Source organism: Dromiciops gliroides, chromosome 2 (assembly GCF_019393635.1).
Source record: "Dromiciops gliroides isolate mDroGli1 chromosome 2, mDroGli1.pri, whole genome shotgun sequence".
NCBI lineage: Eukaryota > Metazoa > Chordata > Mammalia > Microbiotheria > Microbiotheriidae > Dromiciops > Dromiciops gliroides.
The window spans coordinates 157,735,663-157,760,365 of record NC_057862.1 but is presented as its reverse complement, the minus strand read 5'-3'; the positions used below and the strand labels follow the sequence as shown (position 1 = coordinate 157,760,365).

Sequence of the window (24,703 nt, the reverse complement as noted above, 5' to 3'; positions counted from 1 at the left end):
ATGGAAGAAAAGGTGCTGGCCTGTATTGATGGAGGTGAGTACCTCATCTGGAAGTTCCTTATACAAATGAAATCACAATTCTAGTCCCTAACTGGAGGCAGGAAAACCTGTGTCCAAAGACACTTCCTAGCTATGTGACTCTGGGCGAGTCACTTAACCTCAATTTTTCTCCGTTTCCTCATCTATAAAATGGGGATAATAGTAACTTTCTAGTTTTGTTGTGAAGATCAAATGAGATAGTTGTAAAATGCTTAGCACAGTGCCTGGAACATAGTAAGTGCTATGTAAAAGGTATTATCATTATCATTATCATATCTCATTTCAAAGTAGGAAAGGGGATTAGTGGCCAATTAATTGAACATGGACTTGAAAAAAAAATCTCTCTAACCCATCCCTGATTAGCCATAGCTAGCCTCCACTTAAAAAGCTCCCTTACCTGACATTTCCAGTTACAGTTGCTCTGATCCAAGACAAAAGTCTGGGGTCTCTTGTCACTGCACAATAGTAGAAAATTAAATTCTGTGTCCCTGAGGTTTATGCTTCAAGTATCTGGTTGCAAAACAGCTGATGACTTAACCCTTATCATTCTCAGATGCAGGATAATGGGAAAGAAGATAGAAAATGGAATTATTAGTGTCTGTCTCTTCCTGATGGATGAATGAGTGATTGCTATTGCTACCCAGGAGATTGAACACACACAATGAGATCATCTTGGTGGATGAAAAACAGATGCTACATTTATGGCACCAGGGAGAAAAACACACCGAGAAAACAAGGTCTGAAAGAGGCAGCTCTCTCAAAGTTTTTAATCTGAAACAAAATAAATGCATATGAACTAGTATGAAGGAAGACATTGAAAAATGGAACACTTCGTAGCAATCTAGCCATCTACCTCATAGATTTCAGGTGAGGATAGTGCTTTGAAAACTGCGAGGCATTATATCAATGAGTTATTCCAAACTGGTCAGGTACAGAATAAATGGAAATATAGCTAGGAAGTGAAAAGACCTTTGGGTTTAAGAAGATTCCAAGCTCTATACAAGCCATTGGTGTGATGGAGAAAGCCCTAAAGCTAATATTATAATGGGATGTATCAGTAGAAGTATAGTATCCAGACCAAAAAAAGTTAATACTCTGCCCTGATCTGACCACATCTGTAATGTGATGCCCAATTTCAGTTACCACATTTCTGAAGAGATGATCACAAGCTTAAACACATCCAGAGGGAAAGTAGTGAAACTGTTTCTTAAAACAGTGCCTATAGAGGCTCAGTAGAAGGAATTGGGGATATTTTTTATGTCTTTGGGCAGAGAAGCCAGCAGTGTTTAGATATATGAAAGGGGTGTCTTGTGGAAGAGGGAGAGAACTTGATCTGTTTGGGCCTGGAGGAAAAAATTAGAAACAATGTGGTAGATTTTGCAGAAATGCAGATTTTGGCTGTACTATAATTAAAAAAAACCATGCATTGTATTGGTTCTAACTACTATAGGAGAAGATTGTGTGAGGAATGGGGGAAGAGAAGGACTTCAACTGAATCAGAAAAAAAGGAAATTGTAAAAGTAATTTGGAGGGATTTGGATTTATGAAAGCTAGGGATTAAACCGGAAGAGGCAGAATTTAGAAGAAATTGAGGGAAATTTGTAGAACAATCTCTGTTCAGATTTCATTTCTAGTTTCTGTGAGAAGTTGAAAGGGAAGTCACAGGGTTAAGGAGGATTAAGGAGGACTAAGTAGTAGCAAAATATAAGTAGAAGATTCAAGCAATAGTAGTTGTCAAAGTAAGAAAAAGTAAATGTGACAAATTAAAGGGGAAAACATTGGCAGGATGTAAAACAGATAGGAAGTTAATATAGGAAGTTGTGGAGAGTAAGAAAATAAAATTGGGTTTAATTATCAAATTATTAAGAGATAGTAATCGATTGTAAAGATTTTAGGGAAGAGCTTAGGGAAGAAGTATAACCCATACAAACTCAGGAGGTCTTTATCTTAACTCCTACTCTTATTGGCAAGGTATGCTCCTGGAGCATGAATACATCTCCCCCTAAGGATTCTAGGAGTATCCCTGAGGAATTTGAGGGGGATCTCTATTGTGCCATTGGTTTGAACATTTATTCCAATCCTTGCTGCAGCAGAACATTGTGTCTCAGGATCAATTGATTGCTAGGCTGGGTGAATCACTGGTGTCTTATTGGACTTGGCTACTGACAACCTTTGTCATGGACTCTTATTTCTGTACAAGAATCTGTACAGAAATGTCTGTACAGGAATCTGGCAGCTCCTTCGAGTGCATTGTGGGCTCCTCACCATGCATGACTTCTAGCAAACACTAAAATTCACTTAAATTTCCTGGGCCTCAGTTTCCTTATCTATTAAACTAGGACTTGGGTCAGATAACCTCTAAGATCTCTTCCAGCTCTAGCTTTATGACCTTGTGTTCCACTTGGGACTTGGGAGCTTAGCCTCAAATGAAGGGGATTAGCCAACCTTTTATCATTCTTTGGTTTGTTGCCAAAGAATGTGTTGCCTCATCCCTATATCTGAGTGTGAAAAATTTTAAAAAGTTTAGGTTTTGACTCATGTATAGGATATCCCCAAAGGGGAGAGGCACTCAAAAGTATAAATGAATTAGACATGGTACCATTATTTATTATTAATTTATTACTATATTATAATTATACTTGTAACTTATTTGCTATTTTATTATTCATTATTTTATTAACAAAATAAATGTTAACCACAAAACACCAGTGTATTGAGAGAAACACTTAGAACAGGATCAGATACTTAATTTATAACTACTGTTATACTCTTTTCAAGAGGTTGATAATAAGACTCATCAGAATACAAAATAATTTATGGTACTATTCAATAGGTATTCTGTATCCACATTTTACCTCAACTCTATATATCCTTCTGCACAAGAAATATCTTCTTTTAGTCTCAGTTAGGATTGGATTCATGTTCCTGCTAGTGGTCATCTTTTCTAAGAAGTGCTGGAGTATTTGCTGGGGACTTTTTTCTCCTGAGTACAACCAAAGGACTCATAATCTCATAGGATAAAAATTTAGAGCTGGAAGTTACCTAAGGAGACCAATAAATCCAACCTGCTCATTTTACACAGCCTCTAATCTAAAAGGTAGCCTCCAAGCCTGCCCTTGTCCATTTTAGAATTGATGTTCATTCACCTAAGATTAGGAAACAGAAATAACAAAAAAGGCAGCCTCAGACCCAGTATCAGGCTCACCTATGGCTTGGCTGTGATGTCCTCATGACCATATGACAGTCTAGGGAGGAACTAAGGCATTGTCCTTCCTTTCCCCATTGTCAGAAGCCAGTCTTGACATGATCTGAAGCCAGGAAATGAAGAGAATGATAGGGGCTGTCACTCCCTTTCTAAAGTTCCACTGAGTCATCTGTTCTTCCTGTTAGGTGGCTAATAAGGGGATAATTTCATCAGTTCATAGTGCAGCTGAGTCAACGCAATTCTGAAAGCATCTAGGGGCTCATCGTGCCTTAAGCACCCAAGTACTAGAATAGTATATATGGTCAGTTAGATTAAAAAAGGGTAGCTTTGGTTACACAAGATATGACAGGGATGCTCCCTAGACTAGTATTCCTGACTTCAGACCTGGCACTGTGTCACCTAGATGTCCCATGCATGCACCTTAGATTTGGGAAAAGCAGATTTCAAATGGTTCAGAGGAAACAGGGGTAGATTCTGATAAACTAAAAATCTATAGGAGAAATCAGCCCCTGTATTCTGGATACAAAGGGAAACAGTTCCAATGTGAAGGAAAAGGGGAGTTGTCTGTACATTTATGGATGCACATCCCTAATCCAGATTCTTTTAAAATATGTATGCAGAAGTTAGAAGTAAGGGTGGGTAACAGAGGATCAATACAAGAACATGTCATGGTCCTGTAAAAACAGTGTCAATAGTGCTAAAGTGAAGAATGAGGTGATACTGGCATGGGAAGCAAAGGGTGACAAAAAGGTTGTCATTGGGAGAAAATTTGTGTATCAATGAAGGGATAGAACTGATGCCTAGAGTGGATGGGGCATTTATAACTGATGACAAAGAGAGGATGGAGGAACTCAATTCTTATTTTGCTTTTGTTTTCTCAGTCAAGAATGATTTTTACAGTGGAGACAACAGAACCAGAATGTCTAACAGAGAGTTGATACCTAAGATAAGGATGGAGAGACTAAGAGAACACCTACTTGTTCCTGATTAATTTAAGTCATCTAGCCACAATGAGCAACGTCATGTGTAGAAAAAGAATGAGCAGATGTGACTATTGGGCCACTGTGGTGATGCCTGAAAGATCATGGAAAATAGGAGTGGTATTGAAGGACTGTAGAAGAGCATATGTCCTAGTTTTCAAAAAACAGGGTCTGTGAACTAGAGGCCAGGGAACTTGACTGATTCTTAGGAAATTTTAAAAGAATGGTTAGTAAAAATCTAGAAAAGGAGGAGGCAATTGCAAAGGGAAAATATGGTTTCATCTGGAACAGGTAATGTGAGAACAACTTTATTTCCTTTTTGACAGGGCTACTAAACAAGTAAAGCTTGGGAAGTTGTAGAAATGTTGACCTAGATTTTAGCAGAGCATTTGCAAAAGCACCTTATGCTATTCTTGTGGAAAAAAGCAGTGAGATATGGTTTAGATAATACAATTAGATTGATTTTGAACTGGTTGAATGGCTGCATTCAAAGTATAGTCCTTAATGGTTCAACATAAGCCTGGAAATAGTTTTCCAGTGGAATGACTAGGGATCTCTGGGCTGTTTAACATTTTTATCAATGACTTGAACAAACACATGGTGGAATGCATAGATGAAACTAAGCTAAGGTTTAGGGAGAGCTAAAACACTGAATGACAGAGTGAGGATCCAAAACGAATCTGATAGGCTAGAGCAGTCCTGAGGGTGACCCAAACTAGATGAAAATGTAATCGGAAAATATTTAACAAAATAAATAAAATATGCTAAAACATAGATCATATTGCATTTTAAAACTGTCAATATGCCACCCATAGGGTTTTGTGAATCAGAGTCTTATGAATGGCTCTGATTTCTATTTGAATTTGTCAACCGTGGGCTAGTGCTTTGAGTTGAATTCAGTAATAAATTATTTGATAATAAATTCCAAAAAATAAAATAAATTAAAAATAAAAAATGGAAATCCAATAGAGAGAAATATATAGTTGCAAAAACAGTAAGAGGAAAATGGCTGTGGAGAGTGTACTTACATGGGTTCAAGAAATAAACTGCATAGCTGCAAGTTGGGGGAGGCATGATTAGAAAACAGTTTGGAAAAGATTGAGGGATGTTAGTAGTCAACAAGCTCAATATGAGTCAGAAGTATGGTGTGGCAGTCAAGAAAGCTAAATTGCTTTGGGGCTGTATTATGAAAGTCATAGCTTTCAAGATTAAGGATTTGGTAATTCCTCTCTACTCTGCCTAGGTTATACGAAATCTAGAGTGTCATGTTCAATTCTGGGGACCAGACTTATAAAAGGACATTCATTGATAAACTAGATAGTATCCACAGGAGGGAAAGAAGCATGGTGAAGGGCCTTGTATCCATGTCATACGAAGATCACTTGAAGGAGCTGGGGATCTATACCCTCGAGAAGAGAAGGCTTGGAAGCCATTTTTAGATACTGGAAAGAGGTCATATGGAAAGAGGATTCGATTTGCACTTCTTAGTCCCATAGGAAAGAATCAGGAGCAGTGAATGGAAGATACAAAGAGCTAAGTTTAGGCTTGATGTTCTAACAATTTAGCTGTTGAATGTCTAATTCTGTCCACCATCACCCTGTCTAAGACCGTAAGGTCATTGAATGTGTGGATTGCGTCAGATCCAGAATTTGTATCTTCCTAAGTACCTAGCACATGCTCTGTCCATAGTAGGTATTTGATAAATTTATGTTGTACCTAAGGAAATTGGCAACAGCCCTAGATTCATCTTTGTCTAGTGCTTAAGTACACATTCATAGACTTGGCTCCAGAGATACCTGCTGAGTATGCCGTAGTCCTTCAAGTTAAATATTCACGTTAAACTCTAGCAATAACTCTGGATTATGTAGACACTGTATCTTTTCCTTCTATATAAAATATATTATCTAGGTGAATTTCTAAATTGTCTGAATTAACTGATATTTACAGGCTTTCCATTCTACTCTTTTGTGTAGAAGTAGTCTCTGGATAAATCTAATTTCTTACATCATTAAAGATTAGACATTTCAACTAGCAGATGTAGATAAGTAAGCTGTAAAGCTCTGTGATCAGAGACTAGTATGGTGCAGTAGAAAAGTTGATGACTTTGAAGGGAGAGGACAAGGGTTCAAATCTGGCTCTGTCACTTACTACCTTGGACTAGTCACTTATGATTTCTCTCATTCTCAGTTTTGTCTGTAAAATGAGGGTGTTGGACTAGAGAGCTTTCAAAGTTTCCTTCCTACTTGAAATCTGTGATCTTATGTTCTTCCCTAGATGAGAACAATTACAAGAGTAAAAGAGAGACCATAGTCTCCTATGAGCATATATCATCTCTGTGAAAGCAATTAAGAGGTAATTAGACAGATTTCCTCCAGTTGGTGTGGGTAACATGGTAATGGCCATGATCCAAAAGGGGAAATCAGAGCTCTCAACGAAGGTTTATCCTGTACTGGTAATATGACCATTGAAATCATATCACAGAAAAGATGGTTTTGTTGTTCAGTCATTTCAGTTGTGTCTGACTCTTCATAACCCCAGCTGCAGTTTTCTTGACAAAGATACTGTAGTGATTTGCCATTTCCTTCTCCAGCTCATTTTACAGATGAGGAAACTGAGGGAAACAGGATTAATGACTTGCCCCAGGGTCACACAGCTAGTAAATATCTGAGACTGTATTTGAACTCAGGTCTTCCTGACTCTGGGTGCAGTACTTTATCAACTGTACCACCTCACTGCCATAGGCGGATTCCTATATTTGGAGGACAATGCAGGGGTCAAAAGAAACCATAAAGGTACAATGAAAGGTTCAGACATCATGGGGTTGGTTGCCAAGGAGTATACTCACTTGTGGGCCAGGATTGTGCTGAATGCCACCAGCATTGCTTGATTCTCATGAAGAAGTTGTAAAAATACCTTATTAAAGTATCTGCCTCTCAAAAAAAAATGTGGGACCTATCCACTTTAGTTTTGTTTCTTGATGTCAGCTACACACCTTTACCACACCTACAGATTATTTCTTCCACAATTTCAATCACCTTCACTGTAGGAGGTGAATTGTTTTACTCTGAAACATTAAGGCTTCTGTATATTCCCCTCTCTATTTTCGGTAGGTCCAATTGGATTCTAAGCTTCTTTGTTGTTCAACTTCTCCCAATGACAAATGCTACCATAGTTGACCTTTCTAAAAGCCTTAAGGCTTACAGGATATTTCACACAATAAGGATATCTCACATTTCTATAAGGCTTTAAGGTTTGTAAAGCCTTTATAATTATTATTTCATTTGATCCTCCCAACTCCCCCCCCCCCGCTGTGAGATAGGTCCTATTAATTTCCTGACTTTGCAGATAATGAAACTGAGGTTCAGAAATGTTAAGTGGCAGAGGGAGGATTAAAACCCAGATCTCTGAATCCAATATCATGAAGATTGTAGAGAGCCTTAAATTCTGGGTTAAATAATTTTTATATATTTTTTATCAATTTAACAAATATTTGCTAAGGTCTTGCTATGTGCCAGATACTGTGCTAGGTGCTAGGGTTACAAAAAGCAATAAGAAGTAGTTTTGCCCTCAGGGAACAGCAACATACATACACTTAAGGAAAGAGTTATACTATTTCAAGAGGCAGAGTTTACTAATAATTGTAGATTTATGCCTTTCTCATACGTGCTGTGTCTCTCACCCTCCCTCTCTCATTTTCTCCTCTTTCTCTTCATTTTCTTTTCCTTTCCTCCCTGTGTTCTTCTTCATATTCTTCTTCATCTTCATCATCTTCATCGTCTTCGTCTTCCTCGTCTTTGTCTTCTTCATCGTCATCTTCTTCTTTCTTCTTCTTTTTCCTCTTCCTCCTCCTTCTCCTCCTCTCTCTTCTTTCCCCCTTCTCTCCCCCTCCCTCTACCTCTCTCTCTCTTCTCTCCTCACCCTGATTTTATTTTATTTCACTTGATTACCTGATATGCAATTACAATCATGAGGCAGCAAAAGTGTGCTTTGTTTAAGTGCTTTGAGGAGACCTGTGCATTTATCTGATTATTTTACATTGACTTAATAAGTGACACAGTGGATAAAATGTTGAAGACTGGAATTCAATCCTGCTTCAGACATCTACTAGTTGCATGACCCTGGGCAAGTCACTGAACCTCTTGGAGTCTTGGTTTCCTCATCTATAAAATGAGGATAATAGGAATTGCTTCATAAGGTTGTTACAAGGATCAAATGACATGATGCATGTGTAATGGGGTCTGGTGCATGGGCATAGTGGCTCTGATGGTATCTTCCCATGTGGAGATGCTGGAGAGCCTGCTTTTGGGAGAGCAGTGATGACATGGAAAAGAAATGGTGCAAAGAGACTATGGAGAATATATATATATATACACACATATATATACATATATATATACACACACATATATATACACATATATATACATATACATATATATATATATATTCTCATTGGTTTTTGTTAGGAAGGATAGTCTTTTTTCACTTGGCTTTGTTGCCCAAACTAGAAGTGTCTTTACAAAAGCTTGAGTTAGCCTCAGTCTAGTCTCTTTGGCCCTTTTTTCCTGCTGTGATTCCTTCACACATGATATCCAATGACAGAGAATGCTGTAAGAGGAAGAGGTCTTGGGACTTAGTCTCCTCTAAGCCACAGTGGTCCTGGGAAATGGGCCTCGGCTTTTGAATTCTGCATTTGTACTCTTCTGTTCTAAGTAAAGGCATTAGAGCCTCTCATAATATGAGCTTTGAAAGATCAGGAAGGTGCTCCAGCTTCCCAGAGTTCCAAAGTTTGGGGTTTGTGGTCAGTTCAATGTCAGCATCCAGAAGAACAAGGAATGACCTTTGGACTTGACCTCTGGGACCTAGACAGGGTAGCTGAGAAAAGGATTCATTTGGCAGTGAGGATGTATTAGGACATGAACTTGGTGGGACCAGTGTTATGTAGATACCAAGGTCACGATAGACTAAAATAGTATGAAGAAGAGTGTGCACCTGGGGAGAATCTGGGGAGGAGGAAATGTTTAGATGATATTTATAAAGAGCTACATAAAGGCTAATTATTGGTTATTACTTCTGTTATTGCTATATCTTCAAATATCCTTTTCTAAAAGTTAATTGATATTAAGTAGTTAAATAGAACTGGGGCATTATCACCAAATGATAGGTGCAGGGACATAGCTGGTGGAGGTTTGGTTGATAAACAAAGAGATACTTCCATGCTGATGGATAAGATATAGTCTGCCTGGCTGTGAGAGTAAGAACCAAAGTATATCCCTATCATATATAAAATGCTTTGCAAATATTAAACCACTAAATCAATTCTAGTTCTTATAATTACTATTATTTTCAAGAATTGCATCTTGTCATCTACTTTCTCATCAATCCTTTGCTATTTGGCCTCTGTTCCCTCTCTGCTACCATTACTGTCATACTGAAACTTCTAAAATCACCAATGACTTCCTTATCACCAAATCAATAACCTTTCTCCCTCCAGTCTTCATTCTCCTTGACATATCTGTAGTTTAATTAGTTTTTCATTCATTTCTCAGAAATGAAGGTTACATTCCTTCCCTGTGATCTTGTAATCCAATTACATTTAATGTTTAGTGGTTATGTGTGTATGTTATTCCCTATTGAGTAATTAACCCTGAGACTGGCAAGTCATGACCTCCTTACCTTGTTATGCAAAGAACATATCTTTGCAGGGCCATGAAGCTAAGAATAGGGTCAAGAAACAATCATTTGCACTTGGAAGTCAAGGCTAGAAAATTTAGTCTAAAATGCAAATTAACTGCAGATATAATTTGAATGCATTAGATAATTATCACATATGCTTTCCTAAGTCTCAATTCACTTCATGGCAGATTCTTGGTGGGGAGAGCATCATTAGGACAAGTGGAAATCCACAGATCTTTCAAAATTCATTTGTAAGGTTAGGGAACATGAATTTTTGACATCACAAGGAAGGGGGAACAGGAATCTTATTGGTATTTCAGGACACAATTTTATTTTTCTCCCCATCATAACTCTTACCAAAGCTGTGGACAAGGAATAAATATCGAAGCAGCTGCTCCTTGTCATATCCTTCCAGTTAACCAGTGAAACAGCTTAAAGCCAGGCATTGGCAGAAGAGTGGAAGAGGAGCAAGGGTCTTGGATGATTTTCAAGGGAAGAGGAGGAGATCCAGACTGGAAATAGTACCATGGTGGAAGGAGAGAAAGCACAGTGGGAGTGAATTCATTCCCCACCCTATCCCCAACCATAGGATGTAAGCTTCTATAGGTGATGGATTATTTTGGGTTTGTGTTTGTGTTCTTAACACTGAGCATGGTAACTGGCATATAGCTAATGCTTAATAAATACTTGAGTGAATAAATGAATGAATCTCTTTCATCCATAAGCTAGATGGTGCAAAGGAATAGAGCACTAGACCTGAAGATGAGAGGACCTGAGCTCAAATCCAACTTCAGTAACGTCCTAGCTGTGTGACCCTGGACAAGTCACTTAACTTCTGTTTGTTTCAGCTTCCTTAACTGCAAAATGGAGATAATAATAGCACCTACCTTTCAGGGTTGTTGTGAGGATCAAATGAGATACTATTTGTAAGATGCTTACCTCAGGTGCTTAATAATTGCTTGTTTCTTCGTTCCTTTTTTGGAGTTTTATAACAGATAAAAGGAAACCTGATCTGGGAGCATTCAGGGAAGTAAAATAAAGATGGGGGACCACTAGTCAGATGGAGCTGTGTTCAAGCAGGGCTGGCTCCAAATCCAGACCGTGAGGGAGGGGGAAATGAAGAAAACGGCTGGTGGTATGGGACATGAACTTTTCCATTTCTAACAGTAATAGTATTCCTTTACCTTAAATCATTCTCTTCCTTGGTTTCTTCTCATTAGAGATGAAGTGAGTAGCCTCTTGTGGGGAAAACAAAAGATCATGGACTCCCCCTCCTGACGATCATCCCCAGGAGCCCTCAAAGGGTTAAATCGGCTCTTTCTTCAGGATTGGTCTCACAAATAGACACAATATGATTTCCGGGAAACATGAATACTTCCACATCCCCCCGAATTCTGACTTGTTTATTTATTCTTGAAACTCCTTCTCAAGAGACAGCTTTCACTCCACAGTTAGAGACCACGGCTTAAAATACAAGTCCTGGGAAAATTAAGGCATAAAATCCATTTACAGGAACTCAGTGAAAAGTCAATAAGCATTTATTGAGTATTTAGTATGTGCCAGAAGCTATGCTAAGATCTGTGGATTCAAAGAAAGGAAAAAACATTATCCCTATCTTTGAGGCACTCACACACAGTTGAAGAGACCAAAGAACTTTCTACATATAAGATATACAGAGTGAATGGAAGGTAATTTCACAGTGCAGGCACTAGGAAATGGGATAGGGGTGGTGAGGGTGAGGGAATGGATGAGGAAATGGTGAGGGTTTAGAATGACAAAGGCTGGCTTCCTGTGCAATATGGGTCTTTAGCTAAGTCCTGTAGGAAGCCAGACAAGATAAGAAGTGAGACCAAGGTGTAAGACCATGCTAGGCACAGGGGACAGACAGCCAGTGCAAAGTCTCAGTTAGAAGGTAGAGTGTTGAGTTGGAGAAAAAACCCAAGTAGATTAGTATATAGCTAATCAACTAGAAGGACTGGAAAGATAAGAAGGAGCCAGCTTGTGAATAGTATTAATGATGGTAATGGGGATCCATTGGAGTTTATTGAGGAACAATAGGGGTGATATGGTGTTACCTAGAGTATAGCAATTATTACTTTGGCAACTCAGCAGAAAGTGGATTGGAATGGAAAAAGACTTGAGGCACGGAGACCAAATTAGAGAGCTAATTGTAATAGTTCAACCAAGAAGTGATGAGGGCTTGCACTAGAGTGGTTGGCTGTATGAGTAGAGAGAAGGAAGGGAATGCATATGAGAGATATTGTGAAGTTAGAAATGACAAAACTTTGCAACAGGCTGGCTATGTGTGGTGAGTGAAAATGAGGAGGCAAGAATGACACCAAGAGTTTTTAGTCTGAGTGGCTAAGAGGATGGTGGTACCCTGGTCAATCATAAGAAAATTGAAAAGTGGGGGAGGATTAGGATAAATAAAATGAGTTCAGGGGACAGCTAGGTGGCACAATGGATAAAGCACTGGCCCTGGATTCAGGAGGACCTGAGTTCAAATCCAGCCTCAGACACTTGACACTTACTAGCTGTGTGACCCTGGGCAAGTCACTTAACCCCCATTGCCCTGCAAAAAAAAGAAAAAATATAGAAAATGAGTTCAGTTTTGAACATGTCAAGTTTGAGATGCCTCTAGATTTGAGATCTCTAGAAGGCAGTTGGTGATGCTAGAGAGATGGGATGGTTATATAGATCTGGGAAACTTTTTCATGAAGAGAATTAAACCTTTGGGAACTGATGAGATAACCAAGTGAAGTAGGACAGAGGGGAAAGAAAAGATGACCCAGAATAGAGGACTTGGGGACAACCATGGTTAGTGGGTATGAAATAGCTGAAGATTCTGCAAGTGATACTGAGAGATAAGTGGTCTAACAATTGAGAAATATGGTTGACTAACTACATGACTTACAAGATCAGAAGTTTTCACAGTTGTGGGGAAAATGATATACAAGACATTTGAATCAACAGACATCATGTTATGGCAGGCAGAAATTTCATTCTTAAACTTCATTATAGGAAGCCTAGAATCTAGGACTAGGAAGGGGAGAGTCTCATCTTTACTTTTGGTCAGACCACAGTTGGAGTGTTGTATTCTTTTTCTGGATGTTTAGAAGAGGGAAATTAAAAAACCAAAAAGCATAGAAGAAATAGTTGAGGTGACTGGGATGATTTATTTGGACAAAAGACCATTAAAGGGACACATTAAAGCTAACTTTAAATAGATGAAAAGCTGACATGTAGAAGAGGGGATATACTTTTTTGTGTTGTATAGTAGAACGTAAGCTCTTGGAGGTCAGGAACTCTTTTTTTTGTTTGTTTTTGTAACCTCATCACATCTAGCACAGAGACTTAGACATAGCAGTTATTTAATACATGTTTGTTGAATTGAGTAGATTTGCTCCAGAATTCAGAACTAAGATCATTGAGATATAGACTAACCAGGCATGGACCTTCCCTGTTGGGGGAGGGGGTTGGGCATGGGGAAGATATCGATGGAACAACCAAAAAACAGTGTTGAATTGATCAAGTATGGCCCTTAAGCACAAAAGAAACTTTATCAATCCATTTGTTCTCTTAAGTGGCTTATTTATGCTTAATGTCGTGCAGGGTTGGGATATTACTCTAGATTGGAATATTTGTAAAGTGCACTGTAGTCTCTTATTTATAAAATAGTCCATCTTAGTAACCTATAGTCTTGGGCAGAGCTGCTAGATAAATGTTACTGAGAATCCCAGGATCAGGATGAAGAGAGTCCTATGGCTGTCTACCCTGCCATTAGACATATATCCTGGATATATCCTCTCTTTTTTTTGATATTGATAAATTGTAGTTAGGTAAATTATTTAAGAATTTGAGTCATTAACCAATCTGCAACATAATGAGTACAAATTATGGGCAAGCAAACTTTGATTTAATATAAGAAAGAATATTCCAACAATTAGGCCTTCCAGTAAAATAAAGAACTGCCTTAGAAGTAGTGAGATTCCCATGACAGGAAGGTATTTGAGGAGAGACTGGCCACTCCTCTGTCAAGGGATGCTATGGTAGATGTTTTTATGCTGGGTAGGAAGTTAGACCTCTAAGCCCCTTTTCTAGCTCTTTGCTCCTATGATTTTATTTTATTTTTATTATTTTTATTTTTTGGTGAGGCAATTGAGGTTAAGTGACTTGCCCGGGTCACACAGCTAGTAAGTGTTAAGTGTCTGAGGCTGGATTTGAACTCAGGTCCTCCTGACTCCAGGGCCAGTACTCTATCCACTGTGCCACCTAGCTGCCCCCCTTTGATTTTATTGTTACTAATCTTATGCCTCCCCATCCTAGTACACAGCCTGAATGCCAACTCATAAGTCTCTCCCTCAGGCTTCCTCCTCCCTGCCTGTAACAATCCATTTCTTTTTCTTAAGATTTCTGGATCTGTGAGGACTTAATTTCCCTCAGATTTGGGAAATCTCTGGATCTCTGTGTCAAGGGCTCAAAAAGTAATGATTTTTTTGGACCTGGTTTCTTCCCTCTGTCTAATGGTCTTCTTATTCTGATACCATGTCTTGAGTTTGTCCATGTTAAACAGCAGGTTGTGACAGATGTTGAATCACGTAAAGAGAGTGCTTATAAATTTTGTAATGTGGTTTTATCTCTCCAGGGGAAAAAAAATCTCTCTTTTCTGAATCCAGTGACAGAAAACTTATAGCAATTTATTTTCAGGGACTCAACATTACTGGTCCTTGGTTTGATTTTCTTTATATTTTTCCCTCTAAACTTTCACCACTGTCTTAACTCTGGCCAAAATGGTTTCAAAGGATATGTTGGTAATACCCCAATAAGCATGCTTTATGTAGAATAAGATCAATTAGTGCAGAAATAAAAGAAATAAACTCCCAGATCACTTTGATTAATTCCTTATTAAATTCCCACTTTTGTGCCAAATTTTAAATGATGTGTGTGTGTATTCCAAGTGACTGTCAGAGAAAACACACCACCTCAGCTAGCTAAACTCTATTAATAAAAGGACAAGATGAAAATTTCCTTTGAATTAAAATTTCAAGTATGGTTTTCATCAATTAGAGAGATGGGTAGGAGTAGTATTCTCAGTTAGGATTTTACTAGTGGGCAGAAGTGATAGATTTCAATTTTTGCAAATGTCATAAAATAATTTTTAAAGTCTCATTTTCTTTATGTGTTTCGGAACAGAGAAGAATCAACTGCACACTTTCCTAGTAATGACTTCCCTATTAAACTCCCCATGAATAATACATCTCCTGCTCAGTGTGAATGGAACTTCCTGAACCAAACCAGTAATGTGGGTTTTTTTTTCTCCCTGTAACTTTCAAAAAACCATGGAAATGATCTTCCCATTAATTATTCCACTTCCTGATTAATACCATCTTCTATCGGTTGAAGAGCTTTTTCATTATTTTGTTCTAAAGAACTAAATTGGAGTAAATGTTAACGCTTAAACTCAATGTGAAGGTCCTCTCTAATGGCTTCATTTCAGGATGAAGTGTTTGTATTTAAAATTTTCAGAATTGTGTTTCTAATTTCTTTTGGGGCAATGACTCAGAGCCTGTTTCATCAGTGTTTGTAGAGTGGAGGCTTAGCAGGTAAATAGACAATAGAGCATCATAGAATCTTACATTTCGAAGGGATATCAGAGCCCATAAAAAACGGAGCTAGGATGTAGGGAAAGAACACAAGCCTTGGAGTTATAAAGTCTGGGTTCAAGTACTTACTCTGACATTCAGGAGCTGTAAGATCAACTAATCTCTTTGAGTCAGTGTTTTCTGCAAAATGAGGCTCATATTTGCATTCCCTTATCTCAAGCTGTTTGCCCTTGATTCTATGATTTAGCCTTGGTTTCCTTGTTCATCTCCTATAGAGTTGGTCTTTTAAATAATACAGACACTTGGATCTCTAATTGTGTTTGTCAAGAAACCTTCTTTCCAAAACCCCCTCAATCATAAGGAAACAGGTTACATGTCTCTGAACAGAGATTAGGAAACATGTTTTTAATACCTCTGTCCTTTCCATTTTTAACCCCCTAACAGCCTTTCCTGATATCCCTTCTCCCACCTCTTGATCACTGCCAGTCCTTAATTATTGCTTTTAACTTCTGCTCTCAAAGAGCTTATTTTCTATTGAGGGAGACAGTATTCACATATGTTCTTATTTTCTACTGGGGGAGACAGCACTCACATATTTAAGAATGATTATAGACGAAATAAATGACGATATACAGAATAAATATAAAATAGATACAAGGTAGGTAGGTGAAAGTCTTTCTGTTTTTTGTGGGGCAATGAGGGTTAAGTGACTTGCCCAGGGTAACACAGCTAGTAAGTGTCAAGTGTCTGAGGTCAGATTTGAACTCAGGTCCTCCTGAATCCAGGGCCAATACTTTATCCACTGTATCACCTAATTGCCCCAGGAAAGTCTTTCTTATATATAAAATAGAAATAATATTAACTTAGTAACAACATCACTGCGTGGTTGTCTGGCTGAAATAAATGGAAAGTACTTTGCAAGACTAAAACTGTATAGATATCAGTTATTATTGTTGTTGTTTTCTTGCATATGTGAGCTATCCAATCAGTTCTTCAGGGGGCTTCCAGAGGGAAAACCAGAGTGAGCTGACTCACTAGGTTGGTTGCCAAACTTCTTGTAAAGGATGAATGGGTTTGAGTGAGGTAATGTCCTCCCTCCACCCCTAATAATCTTCATTTATACTAGATCTTTCTTCTTGTAAATTTATGGACACCTTTTGCTTTTACATCACATTAATTTCCAAATATGCCTCTCTCAATAGTCAATGCTCCTGGTTCAGCCAAGATATTCTAATAAAAATGATAATGCTACCTAAATTAATTTACAATTTAGTGCTATGTCAATCAATACCAAGCGGGTGTGTTATAGAGCTAAACAAAATGATAACCAAATTTGTTTGATTTAACAGAAGGTCTAGAGTCTCAAAGGAATCAAGAGGAGGGAGTAAGAATGAAATAAGAAAACCACTTTCAGGTCTCAAATTATCAGGTCTCAAATTATACAATAAAGAACTAGTCACTGAAATTATTTGGTATCTGTTAAAAATAGAAATTAGAGGGGCAGCTAGGTGGCGCAGTGGATAGAGCACCGGCCCTGGAGTCAGGAGTACCTGAGTTCAAATCTGGCCTCAGACACTTAACACTTACTAGCTGTGTGACCCTGAGCAAGTCACTTAACCCCAATTGCCTCACTTAAAAAAAAATAGAAATTAGATCAGTGTAACAGATTAGACAAAAATGAATCATAAACAAATGAACTCAACAAACCAGTTTTTAACAAACAAGAGAATGTACAGCCCTTAGGGAAATAACTCCCTTTTTGACAAGAACTGCTGGAAGAACTGGAAAGAGATCTGGCATAAATTAGGTATGGAAGAATATCCTTCAGCATATAATACAGTCAGGTCAAAATCAAGATGTGAACTGAATGTTATAAATTATACCATAAAAAATAAGAATAGAGCTACATCAGGTAGTTTTCACAGATAGAAATGCAATTGGTAAAAACTTCAAGTTAAGACTAGCACTTGTAAAGAACAGGGTTGTATAAATTAAGAGACAACTAATTTTTTTTTTTTTGGTACAGTAAAGGATACGTGACTTGGCCAGGGTCACACAGCTAGTAAGTGTCAAGTGTCTGAAGTCAAATTTGAACTCAGGTCCTCCTGAATCCAAGGCTGATGCTTCATCCATGACAACTAACTATTCTTAGTAGGAATCAAACTTTCCCAGATCTTTTCAGGTAACAACCCAAGGGTGTAAAACAGTGCCATGAATTTGTGTGTTGATGGTGGGTATTTTGATAATATTTCCTAATAATTATGGGCCATATATCCTCCCATGTTCTGAATTCTTCCTTCCTATTCACTCTCCATTTGCCCAAGAAAGCATGCTATTTGGACTTTCCAGGACTTAAAAAAGAACAAAGCTCCAGTTAGGGCTGTTTTTTCTCATTTTTAACTAGAACCGAGTCCTAATCTAAACTTAGCCTCTGTTGTGCTGAGGGACTGGGGCACGTAGAACAGTCAATCCAAGTTCACCATAGTATCCATTAATAACTACTCTTAGGGTAGATTCAGGAAACTAGTTTTGAATCTGTCTAACTTGAATATCATCAATCAACCAAATAAGAAGTCATGATTCAACAACCACTCTGTCCCAGGCACTGTGCTAGATATTAAAAAAAAAGGAAAAGGCAAAAAAAAAATCCCTGTTGATAAGGAACTTATTTTCTACTGGGGGAGAAAACAACCACATATAGAAATAGATTTAAGAATGACTACAGGGGGCAGCTAGGTGGCACAGTGGATAGAGCACTGGCCCTGGAGTCAGGAGTACCTGAGTTCAAATCTGTCCTCAGACACTTAACACTTACTAGCTGTGTGACCCTGGGCAAGTCACTTAACCCCAATTGCCTCACTTAAAAAAAAAAAAAGAATGACTACAGGATAAATGTGAAGTAAATACAAGAGAGGGAGGGATGAAGGATACTAACATTTGGGGGAGATCAGGAAGGTCTTATAGAAAGAAATTTGGGGGCACATCTTGAATGAAATGAAGGATTCTTTATGGCAGTTAGGTGGTACAGTGGATAGAGTGCTGGGTCCAGCTAGAGTCAGGAAGATCTGAGTTCAAATTCAGCCAAAGCCAATTACTAGCTGTATGACCGTGGACAAGTCTTTTAACATTTTTTGCCTCAGTTTCCTTAAGTGTACAATGGAGATAATAAATCATTTACCTCCCAGAGTTATCAGGAGAATTGAATAAAATAGTTTAGCACAGTGCCTGGCATGTGGTGAGCACAATAAAAATGTTATTATTATTACTTAGAAAGGATGAAAGAGTATGTTCTAGTTCTAGTCATGGGGCATGGGTAAAGTTTACTTTTTATCTTGGAAGCAATAGGGGGCCACTGGAGTTTCTGAAGAAGGTGGGTTGGTGACAGACCTACACTTATAAAAATCATTTTGGCAGCTAAGTATAAGATAGATTCTATTCTATCCTTTTCTGTAGGATAGGAAGAGACTTGAGGTAAGGAGATCTATTAGAAGCCTATTACTACAGCCCATTAAAAAAGTGGTGAGGGCCTGTATGAAGATGGTGGCTGTGTAAATGAAGAGAAGTTGAAGGAAATGGGAATAAAGGGAATCTAATATTACTAAATCTCAAGTTTACGTAGTAGGTGATGAGGACTTGGATAAAGGTGGAGAAAAGGGATTGAAGATGTGGATTATGTGAGGGTCGAAATGGCAAGATTTGGCAGCTGATTAGACAAAGGGGATGGGGTTAGGGAGAATGAGGAGACAGACCCTGGAAAGATGCTGGTACCTTTGACAGAAATAGGGAAATTTTAAAAAGTGGAAGACTTAGGGGGATAGTTTGAAATGTCCAGTAGGATATTGGTGACTCAGGAATGAAGCTTGGGGACACACTGGGGCTGGATATATAGGGCTTAATCATCCACATAAAGAAGATAACTAAATCCATAACAGTTGATCAAGTCATCAAGAGAAGTGTAGAGGGAGAAAAGAAGAGGGTCCAGGACAAATCTCTTAGGAACTCCCACAGTGTAATATGTTGTGAATTATGAATTAGCAAGGGGCATTAAGAAGTAGAGGTCAGATGGGTGGGAAGAAGACCAGAAAAGAATAGTGTAGTGAAATTCCAGAGAGAACAGTGTCCAGGGTCAATTGTGGCATAAAGGGTTAGAATGATGAGGGAGGAGAAAAGACCATATGATTTTACAATTGTGACATCATTAGTAATTTGTAGAGAGCAATTTTTGTCCCTATCTCATATCTCTCAGTGTTTCCACAAGAGTATCATGAGCTGTTGGCACATGATCACTGGAACCTACAGATGCTATGTCCATGGAAATTGCCTTGTCTTGTTTCCAGATACAAAGGAAGTGAAGTTAGTCTGTCATGATTTGTGTGTGTTTTTATAACGTGAAATAATTTAACTGTTTTGAAAAAAAGCAAAAAAAAAAGTAAGCAAGAGAATTATACTTCAGTTTGCACTTAGAGTTTATAATTTCTTTCTATGGAGGTAGATAGCATTTTTCATCATGAATCCTTTGGAATTGTTTTGGATCACTGAATTGATCAGAGTAGCCAAGTCTTTAACAGTTGATCATCATTACAACATTGATGTTAACTGTGCACAGTGATCTCTTGGTTCTGCTAACTTCACTTTGCATCAGTTCATATAGGTTTTGCCTTGTTTTCCTCTGAAACCACCCCCTTGTTATTTCTTAAAGCATGATAGTATTCATCACAATAATATACCATGATTTATTCAAGTCATTCTCCAACTAATGAACATCTCCTCAATTTCCAATTTTTTGCACCCCAAAAAGCTGCTATAAACATTTTTGTTCATATAGGTCCTTTTCCTTTTCCTTTGTTCTCTTTGGAGTACAGATGTAGTAGTGGTATTGTTGAATCAAAAAGTATTCACAGTTTTATAGCCCTTTGGTCTTAGTTGCAAAATGTTCTCCAGAATGGTTGGACCAGTTCACTGCTCCATCAATAATTCATTACTGTGCCTAGTTTACCTCATCCCCTCCAGCATTTATCATTTCTGATAGTTATGAGATGGTACTTAAAAGTTGTTTTAATTTGCCTTTCTCTAATCTATAGTGATTTAGAATATTTTATATGACTATAGATAGATTTGATTTTTTCTGAAAACTGCCTGTTTATGTCCTTTTAAAATTTCCCAATTGGAGAATGATTCTATTTTTTATAAAGTTGACTCAGTTTCCTATATATTGGACAAATGAGGCCTTTATCAGAGAAACAGTGTAAATTTTTTGCCATTACTTCATTGTCTATGATACATTTTAGCAAAATATAATTTCCCTGATTATCTCTTTCAATTAGATCTATTTTTGCTTTTGCTTTGTCTGAGATCATAATAGCTACTCCTGCCCTCTTTACTTCACAACTGAAGCATAATACAATCTCCTCTAGCCCTTCATTTCAACTCTGTGTGTGTATTTCTGTCCCAAGTATGTCTCTTCTATACAACATGCTGTTGAGTTCTGGTTTCCAATCCAGTCTGCTATTTGCTTCCATTCTAAGACTTAGCTCATCCTATTCACATTTACTAACTATGCATTCCCCTCCATCCCATTTTCCTTTATTTATCCTTCTTTCTCTCTTTTTATCCTGTCCCTCCTCAAAAGTCTGTCTTACTTCTGACCACTGCTTCCCCCATCTGCCTTCCTCCTTATCATCCCAGGAAGTTCAGACCCTGCAGCACCAGGCTTTAAAGGTGTCCCAAGGTGGGTAGGTCTGGATGAGTCCAAGTCTGGTGAATTTAATTGAGAACATAGTGTTTCAGGAAGGAGCAGGTAGTAGCGGGTGTGTACTTGTGCAAAGAGACCCATATCATCCTTTTCTCCTCTTATCTCCATATGTGTGTATATTTGTTTGTTTCTGCCCTCTTTGAATCAAATTCAATAAGAGTGAGGTTCAATCATTGCTTCCCCATTTCCCCTCCACTATAAAAGCTCTTCCTTTTATGCCTCCTTATGTGAGAAAATTTGTCCCATTCCATTTCCCCTTTTCCCCTTCTCCCAGTGCACCCCTCTTTCTTACCCCTACATTCTTTTTCGGAGATCATCCCACCATAATTGACTTAAAACCATGCTTTATGTCTATGCAGACTCCTAACTCCTAAAGAGAAGATGGGAGTGAATGGTAGCCCAAGATGAGGTGGATGTTCTATAAGGAAATTTAGATTTCCAGGCCATTAGGGTATTTTGAATCTTCATGTGCTAATTCTTTATGTGAGCAATTATTCAAAATTTAGTGTCATTATCCTTATCCAAGTCATTGATGAAAATTTCTAATAGAACAGTGCTGAATGTAGAGAAACTAAGCATAATGTTGCACACTTCACTATTAGATGACATTGATTAACTCCTTAAAGTCATCCGTGTTTCATTGTGCTTCTCTTTATTGCACTTCACAGATATTGTGGGGGTCTTTTGTTTTACAAATTGAAGGTTTGTGGAAACCTTGCATCGAACAAATCTATTGTGGCCATTTTTCCAACAGCATAAGCTCACATTGTATCTCTGTGTCATATTTTGGTAATTTCCATAATATTTCAAACTTGGGCAGCTAGGTGGCCCAGTGGATAAAGCACTAACTCTGGATTCAGGAAGACCTGAGTTCAAATCCGGCCTCAGACACTTGACACTTACTAGCTGTGTGACCCTGGGCAAGTCACTTAACCCTCATAGCCCTGTCCCCCTGCCAAATATAATATTTCAAACTTTTACATTATTATCTTGTCTGTCATAGTGACCTGTGATCAGTGATCTTTGTATTCTATTGTAATTGCTTAGGGGCACCATTAACTATGCTGATGTAAGATAGCAAACTTAATCAATAAATGTTGTATGTGTTGTGGCTGCTCTCCCAAATGACTATTTCCCTGTACCTCTCCCTGTCCTCCTGCTTCCCTAATCCCCAAGACACAACAATATTGAAGAATATTACAGAAACTTAGTTGATACGGCGGTGGTAAAGTTTGAGAGGATTGACTCCAATTTTGAAAAAAGTTTATTGTGGGTAAAATGCTATCAAACAGTATCACATGCCACAGAAAAGTCTTTTTTGAAAGGAAGTCAATCAATGTGGCAAACTTCATTGTCTTATTTTAAGAAAGTGCCACAGCCACCCTAGCCTTCAGGAACCACCCTGATCACCCTGATAAGTCAGCAGCCATAAACATCGAGGCAAGATTCTCCATTAGCAAGATTACAACTGGGCCAGAAGCGCAGGGAAGAGGAGTTGCTTCGGTTTCCTGCTTCAACAGTGCTTGAATGGAACCCGCTGCTTGATTCTGGAGCCACCCTTAGCCACCTCTCCACCTTTACCTCCACTAAGCAACACTTCTCCATCCTACCATTTGAGCAGCAGCCATCTGCCTCAGCCACCCTGGGCGTCGTCACTGCCGCCGCTGCCACCTGCAGCCACTATCTCCCTCTTAGGTGCAACAGAACTACCCCCAGGACTCTGAGGCCACCATCAACCAGCAGATCAACCTGGGGCTTTACACCTCCTACGTCTACCTGTCTATGTCTTACTACTTCGACCACGATGACATGGCCCTGAAGAACTTTGCTGAGTATTTCCTGCACCAGCCCCACAAGGAGCAGGAGCATGCTGAAAAGCTGATGAAACTGCAGGACCAACATGGTGGCTGCATCTTCCTGCAGGACATCAAGAAACCAGACCTCTATGACTGAGAGAGCAGACTGAACGCAATGGAGTGTGCTCTGCACTTGGAAAAAAAATGTCAATCAGTTGCTACTGGAACTGCACAAGCTGGCAACTGACAAAAATGACCCCCATTTATGTGATTTCATTGAAACCCACTACCTGGATGAACAGGTAAAGTCCATCAAACAACTGGGTGATCACATAACCAACCTGTGCAAAATGGGGGCCTGATTCTGGCATGGCAGAATATCTTTTTGACAAGCCCACCTTTGGAGACAGTGACAATGAGAGCTAAGCCACACCTGGCTTCCCCCATACCTGGCTTCCCCCACACCTGGGAAGTGTGGACACCACTCCTCCTGTCTTTCAGTGCATACATATTTTGGTTATCTGACCTTTTCATAATCTGTACCAAAAAACTACCACCATTTACATCTCAATAAAATAATTTGGTAGTGATGAAAAAAAAAAGAAGATTACAACTCACGGAAGGCTAAGATGCTGGTTAGCATTTTTAGCAATAAAGTATTTTTTAATTAGGATATGTACATTTTTAGACATAACACTATTGCACACTAAATAAACTACAGTATAGTGTAAACATAACTTTTATGTGCACTAGGAAACCAAAAAATTCATGTGACTCACTTTATTGTGATATTAGCTTTATTGCAGTAGTCTGGAACCAAACCTCCAATATCTCTAAGGTATGTCTATAAAGTTGTTTAACTAGTCATGGATCCACACAGTTGTACTATTATTTAGCATACATTTCTTCATTTTAGCCACCAGGTTATCATTAAAGAGTTTATCAAATGCTTTGTTGAAATATCGAGACAGTATAGTTTGAGCATTTCCCTGGTTGACTAATCTAATAGTATAAGGACTTGACTAGTGCTTTCATTGATGTAGGGAACTCTCAGATGAGGAAATCCCCTCTACAAATGCAGGTCAGTATGTTCTCTGCAATTTATTGTCTTAAAGAGTAGTCTAGAACCCTAAGAGGTTCAGTGACTTAGAGAAGATCATATAGATAGGGTGGGTCAATGGTAGAAAATGAACACAGGTGTTCCTGACTCTTAAACCAGTCCTTTATCATTACAGCATACTGCTTCCTTTATCAAAATCTTTTTTTTCCCCCTTTATCAAAATCTTATGGGAAACTCTATCATTTGTACAGTCTTTTACAAATTTCAAAGTCTTTCTTTTTTGGTCCTCACAATAATCCTGTGAGATGAACAGAGACATTATTATTTCTCTTTTATAGATGAAGAATGATAAGGACATAGCTCTAGAGTTAGAAGGAATTTCAGAGTCAGTCCATCTGGTCCTGCCCCTTCATTTTTCAGGTGGAGAAATTGAGGCTTGGGGAAGTCAAGTAATTTATAAGGTAAACTTACCAGTACATTTACATTCCTGATAAATGGAGTTGGGATGAGGATCTGGATCTAATGATTTTTAATATAGTAGCTTTTTCACCCATAATTTGGCATCACTTGTTCTCAGTAAACATCTCCTGGT

The 24,703-nt window shown here is 38.4% G+C and overlaps 1 pseudogene; it reads left to right on the top strand.

Annotated features, from left to right (window-relative positions):
- Nucleotides 1-23,477, top strand: LOC122738428 (annotated as a pseudogene).
- The last annotated feature ends 1,226 nt before the right edge of the window (nt 23,478-24,703 follow it).